The sequence below is a fragment of the Cebus imitator genome, unplaced genomic scaffold (assembly GCF_001604975.1).
Source record: "Cebus imitator isolate Cc_AM_T3 unplaced genomic scaffold, Cebus_imitator-1.0 Scaffold588, whole genome shotgun sequence".
In the NCBI taxonomy this organism is placed as follows: Eukaryota; Metazoa; Chordata; class Mammalia; order Primates; family Cebidae; genus Cebus; species Cebus imitator.
This window is the reverse complement of record NW_016107903.1, coordinates 604645-614419: the sequence shown is the minus strand read 5'-3', so window position 1 is coordinate 614419 and position 9775 is coordinate 604645. Positions and strand designations below refer to the sequence as shown.

At 37.1% G+C, this 9775-nt stretch overlaps 1 protein-coding gene and 1 pseudogene across 3 annotated transcripts in view; both read left to right on the top strand.

Annotated features, from left to right (window-relative positions):
• Positions 1-9775, top strand: part of ZNF148 (zinc finger protein 148) — a 148815-nt gene that overhangs the window by 28408 nt on the left and 110632 nt on the right. The gene's annotated exons all lie outside the window — the stretch shown is intronic.
• Positions 16-5534, top strand: LOC108294552 (annotated as a pseudogene).

Sequence of the window (9775 nt, the reverse complement as noted above, 5' to 3'; positions counted from 1 at the left end):
TTTGGTAGAAGCAAGGTCTTTCCATGTTGACCAGGCTGGTCTCAAACTCCTGGGCTCAAACGATCCACCTGCATTTGCTGGGATTATAGGTGTGAGCCACTGGGCCAGGATTTTAGTCCATTTAATGTTTGTATATGGAATGATGAAGGTATCCAATTTCATTCTTTTACATGTCGATGTCCTTTTGTTCTAGCACTGGCTTGTTGAAAAGACTTCTTTCTCTGTTGAATTGTCCTGGCATCAGAAAGTTGGTTGACTTAGCCTGGTACAGTGGCACACTCCTATAGTCTCAGCTGTTTGCGAGGCCGAGATGGGAGGACCTTTGAGCCCAGGAGTTCGAATTCAGCCTGGGCAACATCATAAGACCCCCCACTTCTAAAAAAAGAATATATAAAATTTAACAAAAAAGATTGACCATAAATGTAGGTATTTATGTCTGGACTCTAAATTTTATTCCTTGATCTATATGTTTATCTTCATTCCAGTACCACAGTGTCTTGATTACTGTAGCTTTGATAGTTTTAAAATCAGAATGTATCGATGCTCTAACTTTGTTCTCTTTCAAGATTGCTTTGGATTTTCTCTGTCCTTTGCAATTCCATATGAATTTTAGCATTAGTTTGTCCATTTCTGCAAGAAAAGGTTCTGGGGTTTTGATATGAATTGCATTGAATCAGTAGGTGATTTGATGAAGTATTTTCAGATTAACAATATGAAGTTTTTCAATCCATGAACACTAGATGTTTGTTTAGGTCTTTATTAATTGCTTCCAGGGATGTTTTGTAGTTTTCAGTGTACAATTGTACTTGTTTTGTTAAATTTATTACCAAGTACTTTATTTATTTATTTTTTGCTGCTGTTATAAATGTTATTTTCTTAATTTTATTTTTGAATTGTTCAGTGCTAGTGTATAGAAATATAAGTGATTTTTGTAAACTGTTCTTGTACTTTGCATCCTTGCCGAACTTGTTTATTCTAGTAGCTTTTAGTGGATTCTGTAGGGTTTTCTATGTATATGATCATGTCATCTGCAAATAGAGTTTTATTTTTTTCCAATATTAATGCCATTTAATTCAGTTTCTCGCTTAATTTACTGTATTAGTCCATCCTCACATTGCTATAAAGCAATATCCAAGACTGGGTAATTTCTAAAGAAAAGAGGTTTAATTGACTCATAGTTCCACATGGCTGGGGAGGCCTCGAGAAACTTACAAATATGGCAGAAGGTGAAATGGGAGTAAGGATCTTTTTCACATGTTGGCAGGAGAGAGAAGTGCAAGTAGTGGAAATTCCAGATGCTTGTACAACCATCACATCTGTGAGAACTCATTCACCATCACGAGAACAGCATGGCGGAACTGCCCTATGATCCAGTCATCTCTCTCCCTTGACACGTGGGGTTTACATGTCCCTCCCTTGACATGTGGGGATTATAATTTGAGATCAAATTTGGGTGGGAACACAGAGCCAAACCATATCATTTACCTTGCCTAGTATCTCTACTACAATGTTGAATAGAAGTAGTAGCAAGAGCAGACATCCTTGTCTTATTTCTGATCTTAGGAGGAAGCACTTATTATTTTACTTTTAAATATGATATTAACTTTGGATTTTTCATAGATGGCCTTTATCAGGTTGAAGAAGTTTCCTTTCCTAGTTTGTTGGGTGTTTTTATTGTGTAAGGGTATTGTATTTTGTCAGATGTTTTTCTTCATCTAAGATGATTTGCCAAAAATAAAGGTTTTTGGCCTTCGTTCTTTTGATGTGGTGTATTATATTGATTTTCAGATGTTAAGCCAACCTTGCATTTCTGAGATGAATCCTACATGGTCATGCATAATCCTTTCTATGTGTTGGTAGATCTGGCTTGTTAGTATTTTGTTGAGGATTTTTGCTACTACATTTGTAAGATCTATTGGCTTGTGATTTTCTTTTCTTGTGATGTCTTTTTCTTGTGTTGGTAATAGTAATACTGATCTTATAAAATGAGTTGAAGAATATTCTCTCCAATTTTTGGGAAGAGTTTGTGAACAGTTCGTATTAATTTTTCATTAACTGTTTGGTAGAACTCACCAGTGAAGCCATCTGAGCCTGCAGGATTTTTTTTATTTTTGTTTTCGGCAACAGCTGGGGGACTTAATTTAAATTAAGAAGTCAGTTTTATTTAATGGTTATGGGGGTTATTTATATTCTCTGTTTCATCTTGATTGTGTTTTGCTAGTGTAGTTTTGAGAATTCGGTGTCAAATTTAAGAGCATGAAATTGTTTGTAGTATTCCCTTATATTCTTTTAAAATTGCTGTAGGATCTGTACTGGTGTCCTCTGTTAAATACCTGACGTTTTCTGTCTCCTCTTTGTCTTTTGTTGTTGTTGTTAGTTTTGCTAGAGGCTTATAAACTTTTTGCTTAATTGATTTTCTCTATTTTCCTCTTTTTTTATTAATTTCTCCTCTTTATTATTTCCTTCCTTCTTGCTCTGGCTTCATTTTGCTCTTTTTTAGTTTTCTTTTGGTAATTTGGTAACTAGTTTGAGATCTTTCCTCGTGTCTAATGTAAGCATTTAGTGTTTCTGATTGTTGTTAGCTGCATCCCATGTATTTTGATGTGTGTTATGTTTTTATTTTCATTTATTTTTATGTATATTTAAAAATTTTTTTTGAGACTTCCATTTTGATCCATGGACTTTTTAGAGGTGTGTTGTTTATTCCTCTGCTTAGAGATTTTCCTGTTGTCTTTCTGTTACTGATTTCTGGTTTGAGTAGATTATGGTCAGAGAATAAATACACTGTTACTGTTTCCGTTCTTTTAAGGTTTTTGAGGTTTGTTTTATGGCTTTGGTGAATGTTCCAGGGGTGCTTGAAAAAAATGTATGTTCTGCTATTACTGAGTGGAATATTCTCTATATAAGTTAATAAGACTCTGTTGGTTGATTTTGTTGTTAATGTAACCACTCTGCTTAAAACAGTTTATTGTTATATCTTTCGGTCCTTGTGCTTTCAACTTGCTATGTTGCTGAATTTGAATTTCTTGCAAGCAACATATAATTGGGCCGTTAAAAAGAAAAATCTACTCAGGCAGTTGCTACTACCACCAGCACAGCTGTGCCAGAGCTGAGAGGGGATCCAGAGCCCAGAGCATTCAGGCCACTGCCCCACCTCCACCTGTGTTCCATCACCTGCCGCCTGCATGCTCAGTCCTCTTCCAATAATCTGTTAAAACATAATGGATTACTATGAAGTTCTAGGCATGCAGAGACATGCTTCACCCAAGGATATTAAAAAAGCATATTGGAAACTGGCACTGATGTGGCACCCAGATTAAATTCCTGAGAATAAAGAAGAAGCAGAGAGAAAATTCAGCCAAGTGGCTGAGGCATGTGAGGTGCTGTAAGATGCTTAAAAGATGGTACATCTATGGCAGATGTGGCAAAGAAGGATTAAATGGTGGAGGAGGAGGTGGACGTCATTCCATTTGAGTTTTGTTTCACATTCTGTAACCCATATGATGTCTTCAAGGAATTTTTTGGTGGAAGGGACCCATTTTCATTTGACTTCTTTGAAGACCCCCTTGAGGACTTTTTTTGGAATCAAAGGGCTACCTGAGGAAGCCAAGGGACAGAGTCATTTTTTCTGCATTCAGTGGATTTCCATCTTTTGGAAGTAGATTTTCTTCTTTTGATACAAGATTTATTTCATTCGGGTCACTAGGTCCTGGGGGCTTCACTTCATTCTATTCCGTGTCATTTGGTGGTAGTGGGATGGGCAACTCAAAATTGATATCAGCTTCTACTAAAATGGCTATTGACAGAAAAATCACTACAAAGAGAATTGGTGAGAATGGTCAAGAAAGAATAGAATTTGAAGAATATGACCAGTTAAAGTCCTTAATGATACATGGTAAGGAGCAGCAGCTGCACGTGGGTAACAAGTAATTCCGTGCATACATTTAACAGAAATGTTAAACTATATCAAGCACCATTTGAGGATTAACAGGAACTTTTTTTTGAACATTTCAAATGACCTCAACTTTCAGTAATTGTACCAAATCTATTTATAAACAGTTCACCAGAGCCCCCATTTGTGGTGGACTTTTGAGTTTATTGAGCTCACATAATAGGACTGTTTTTTTTTTTATTGTCTTTAAAATTGTAAATCTCTATATGTACTTTGCTTTTTTATTTAAGTGTACTCCAAGGTGAGCCTTGACACTTTAGTGGTAGGAAAAGATTGCACACTAAAAACAAACAAACAAACAAACAAAAAAACACACATATAAAAGCGTGGATCCGCTTTTCCATTGTGGTTTAAAATGTGAGCCATGTAGTGTTAGCCTGCTCTGAAGTTAACATTGCCAGGATGAATCTTCTACAGAAATAGTTACACTTCTGGTTTAATATAAATGAAGAATTTTTCTGGTAGTACATGATTTTTTTTTTCCTTGTATTCCTGCAGATTACTAGAGCCTTTATTTAGGATTCCATCTTGACTTATTTATAATGTTGTTTTGAGTCTATCTCTTGGTTTTGTAGTGGCTGTTTTGGTTATTGTAATATGCATATGTGACTTAGTCTGTGGTATCAACATTTATACTTCAACAGAAGTGTGGAAACCTCACTTTAATTTACCTTTCACCTTCTCCAATTTAAACTATAATTGTCTTGAGTATCAGATAGTGTTATAACTTTTGTTTAAATCATGAAATACTATTTATAAAACTAACGAAGAAAAAGATAGTCTTGTTTATACCTCTATTTCTATTCTTTCTGTTGTTTCTGCTTTTGATATTTTGTCATTCCTTTACAAAAATTTTCTTTTTGTTTAGGACATTTTCTTTAGCCATTCTTTATGGAATGATGTGCTAGAGACATTTTTTTTTTAACTTTTCTTTTGAGAATATACTTTTATTTCCTCATTATTTTGGAAGGGCAGTTTCACTGGATATAGAATTCCCAGTTGGCAGTTGTCTTTTTTCCAATATTTGAAAAATACTGTACTACTTTTATTTTTGGCCCCTGTGGTTTGAAATGAGAAATCTGGTGTCATTTGAATTGGCATTCCCTTATGGGTAATGTGTTGCTTCTCTCAGGCTGCTTTTAAGGTGTTTATTTTATTTTTTGTCTTTAGGTTTTGAATGTTTAATTATGCTGTGTTAGTGTAAATTTTATTAGGTTTATTCTCTTTGGATTTGCTTAGCTATTTGGATCTGCAAGTTAGTGTTCCTTAAATTTGAGAGTGTTTCAGTCATCATTTCTTCAAGTAGTGTTTGAGCCCCACTCCCTTTCTTCCTTCTTTATGGAACTTTGATGGTGTGAATGTTGGATCTTTTTTGGTTTTTGGCCCTATAGTTTCCTAAAGCTATTACTTTTTTCAATTTACTTTCCTCTCTTGTTCACATTGGGTGAAGGTCAACAAGAGAGGAAAGTAAATTGAAAAAAGTATTCTCTTTCCTGTTATTTTCTTTTTTTTTCCTCTGAATCAGAGTGTGACTCGGTTACCCAGGCTGGAGTTAGTGGCACAATTTTGGCTCACTGCAGCCCCTACCTCCCAGGCTCAAGTCATCCTCCTACCTTAGCATCCTGAGTAGCTGGGACTACAGGTGTAAGCCACCATGACTGTCTAATTTTTATATTTTTTGTAGAGACGGGATTTCGCTCTGTTGCCCAGGATCGTCTTGAACTCCTGAGCTCAAGTGATCTACCTGCCTTGACCTTGTAAACTGCTGGGATTACAGGCATGAACCACCATGCCCCGCCCATCTCTATGTTTAATTGAGCCCCTCTTAAAAATTTATTGTACTTTTTAGTTCTCTTAATTTTTTCTTCTTATTTGGTTGTTTAAATTTGTTGTTGTTGGCAGGTGCAGTGGTGTGATCACAGCTCACTGCCGCTTTGACCTCCCAGGCTCAAGTGATCTTCATACTTTAGCCTGGCAAGTAGTTGGGACTACAGGCATATGCCACCATGTCCAGTTAATTTGTAAAAATTTTTTGTAGAGATGGGGTCTCACTGTGTTGCCCACGGTGGTCTCACTCTCCTGAGCAGAAGTGATCCTCCTGCTTCATCTTCCCAAAGTGCTGAGATTACAGGTGTGAGCTACTGCAGCTGGCTTTGCTGCCTTTTTTTTTGAGATGGAGTTTCACACTCAGCTGGAGTACAGTGGTGCAATCTTGGCTCACTGCAACCTCTGCTGCCCGGGTTCAAGTGATTCCCCTGCCTCAGCCTCCTGAGTAGCCAGGACTATACAGGTGTGCGCCACCACGCCCAGCTAATTTTTGTATTTTTGGTACAAATGGGGTTTCCCCAAATTGGCCAGAATGGTCTTAATCTTCTAACCTCTTGATCTGCCTGCCTCAGCCTCCCAAAATTCTTTGATTACAGGTGTGAGCCACTGCACCTGGCCTTTTTTTTTTTTTTTTTTTTTTTTTTGTAGTATGTTTCTTTTTTTTTTTTTTTTCTTTTTCTGTAGTAGGTACCTGAAGACTATACTTCTTTTTTATAACTTCTGTTTCTTTGCTGAGATTTTCCATTTTTCACTTGTTTCTGGGTAATACATAATTGCTGAAACATTTTTGTTATGGCTGTTTGTGGTTTTTTCACTTATTGCTGTAGAATTTGTTAATATATTGTTGAAACTTTGGCTTTAAAATTCTTGTCAAATTCCAACATCGGATTTATCTCTATTTTGACCTTGGTTGATTGTCTTTTCTCATGTATGGTGTGATTATCTTAGGTGTTTTTTGTTATATCATGAACATTTTATCTGTTATCTTAGGAGGCTCTGGGCCGTATTTAAATTTTTATTTTAGGAGTGGGCTGTGGTTCCAGTGGCAGTTTAATTTTTAGAGATTTGCAGTCTGCTTGGTTTATTTGATCCAACTGGAGTTCCTACTGGAAGGGGTTTCCTCATGCTGGGTTTCTGATTGTCTACAGATGGGAGAGGATTTTGGTGGGACCCACATACTGGTCTCTTCTTTCTTTTCTCCCCTGTCCTGGTACCTTTGGGCAAGTGAAGAGGTTCTTGGCCCAACCTGAGCCACTTCTTATGGCTGGGTCCCTGAATTTCACCTACTTGCCTCTGTATCTCTAGGTGGAAAACAGTCTCAGGCCAAATAGGGAAGAAGATTGCTTCCTGTGGTCTTTATTGTCATTTAGGCTTCCAGTTGATCTCCTCCTCCTAATATTTTCAGGACAACATCAGAGAGTTGTTGCCATTTGTTTTGGGAGAGGAGTGTGACTGTCTGAGCTGCTTTCTGTTGCTAGATTGGTGCTTGGGAAGTGCCAGGTCAGGGTTGTCTTCTTCTGTTGGGTGTGAGGGCATGAAACACTCTTGCTGCTCTTTTGTTTCTCCAGTTCTGGGGTCTCAAATTGGTTTACTGCCTTTTTACCACCTTTGGATTTTCCTTTGCTTGTTATGTCAATGGTTTACAGTTTAAAAAATTAATTTTTAATTTTTGTGGATCCATAGAAGTTATATATATTTATGGGGTACATGAGATATTTGATACAGTCATGCAGTGCATAATAATTGCATCGTGGAAAATGGGATATCCATCTCCTCAAGCATTTATGCTTTGTGTTACAAACCAATTATATTATTTTAGTTATTTTTAAACGTAAAGCCTTGTATACTTCTAAGCATTATATAAATTTTGTGCTTCACTTATAAACCACGCTATCTGACTCTCAGTAAGTTTTTGTGAGGTCAGTCATATCCAGCTGAAGATGTTGCTAGGGAATAGATGCATACTATTTTACTGTGCATCTACCCATAAACAGAATTTTGTTATTCAGTTAATCTCAGTTTCCTAATCAGATTAAAAACTATTCCCTTAGCTCAGGGACTGTATGATTTCTTTTATGTTTAGGCACACCTCTACATTGTGTTCAGAGTAGAGGTGTGCCTAAACATCAAAGAAATCATACATTCCCTAGTGTATTTACGCTGTAAATACACAAGTGGACTGTGTATTTCTGGGCATGTATTCTAGGCAGAGTATATCAGATTGGTTCTGGCATTGAATAAGGTGAAAAGTATCATTGAAATAGTGTAATTCTGGGCATGTATTCTAGGCAGAGTAGATCATATTGGTTCTGGCATTGAATAAGGTGAAAAGTATCAAAAGATGGACTGGAAATGTATGGCTTTTTGTGGCCAACTTACAAATTTTTGAATTACCATATTTAATTATATTTTCTATTAAAACCAGTAATTCCAGTTCCTTCTAGTGATCTTTGACTTGTGATAGTATTTTTTTTTTTTTTAGGCAGTGTCCCTTTGTCGTCCGGTTTGGAGTGCAGTGGCATGATGTTGGCTCACTGCAGCCTTTGCCTCCCAGGCTGAAGCAATTCTTGTGCCTCAGCCTTTGGAGTATCTGGGATTACAGGTGTGTATCATCACCACGCCCAGATAATTACTTGTAATAGTATTTTAACATGTTTTTGTTCACAAAGAATTGACACTTTAAAAATCAAAGTTAAATGAAGTGTTAAACTATAATTTTTAAATGGGCATTTCTGTATTCTTTCTAGAGTTCGCTTCATTACTATGTTACAATAATTTTATGTAATAAAAGGGATGAGTTTTCTGATTATATACATATGTACCTATCATTGTAGATACAACATTTTTGTTTCAAAATTTACGTCTATTGGTGTTACACTTAACTTTGAAGATGTTTACTTTTTTTCTGACTCCTAGAAGATTGCTGAGAGTAATGTTAAATATATCTTAATTTGAAAATTATTTTTCCTATGGTGTTGTGTTAGAGTATTTATTAGGTGGTGGAGGATCTGGTGGATGGCTTTTTTTTTTTTTTTTTTTTGGAACCAGGGTCTCATTCTGTTGCTCAGGCTGGAGTGCAGTAGTGCAGTCCTAGCTCACTGTAGCCTCAAACTCCTGGGCTCAAGTGTTCCTCACACCTCAGCCTCCCTGGTGTCTGGGTAGCCGGCATTAATTAGCCATGCCTGGCTAGTTTTTTTTAAAAAACTATTTTTTGTAGAGTCTCACTGTGTTGCCCAAGCTGGTCTAAAATTCCTGGACTTAAGTGATCCTCCCACCTCATCCTCCCGGAGTGTTGGGATTATAGGCATGAGCTGTTGAAGTCTTTGTCTTGCCACTGAGATGGTGTGTAATCTTGGGTACTTAACCTCTTGAACCTGTTTTATCATCTAAAGAACTGAGACAAACAATAATACTTGTCCAGGTAGTTGTGTGTGAGTGTTCAGGGGTTGAGGAATGAAATATCACATGTGAAACCTCTTTATAAACTCTAAAGTACTTTATCAGCATATGGTTGTATCATCTTTGAGAAGATTGTTTCAAAATTTGCCTGAGTGATCTTGATCGTCATAGTACAAAGTTATGTACTATGCCCAGGAGTTTGAAGTTGCAGTAAGCCAAGATTGCACCACTGCACTCCAGCCTGAGCAACAGTATCATGATTATTTACAAAATTAATGTTTATTCAGTAAAAATTTATGTAAAAATGCCAGGCATGGTGGCTCGCCTGTAATCCCAGCACTTTGGGAAGCCGAGGGGGATGGATCATGAGGCCGAGAGATTGAGACCATCCTGGCCAACCTGTTGAAACCCCGTTTCTATTAAAAATGCAAAAGTTAGCTGGGCGTGGTGGCGCACGCCTGTAGTCCCAGCTACTTAGGAGGCTGAGGCAGGACGATCGCTTGAACACGGTGGAGGTTGCAGAGAGCTGAGATGGCGCCACTGCACTCCAGCCTGCTGATAGAATGAGACTCTGTCTCAAAAACAAAAAAAAAAAAA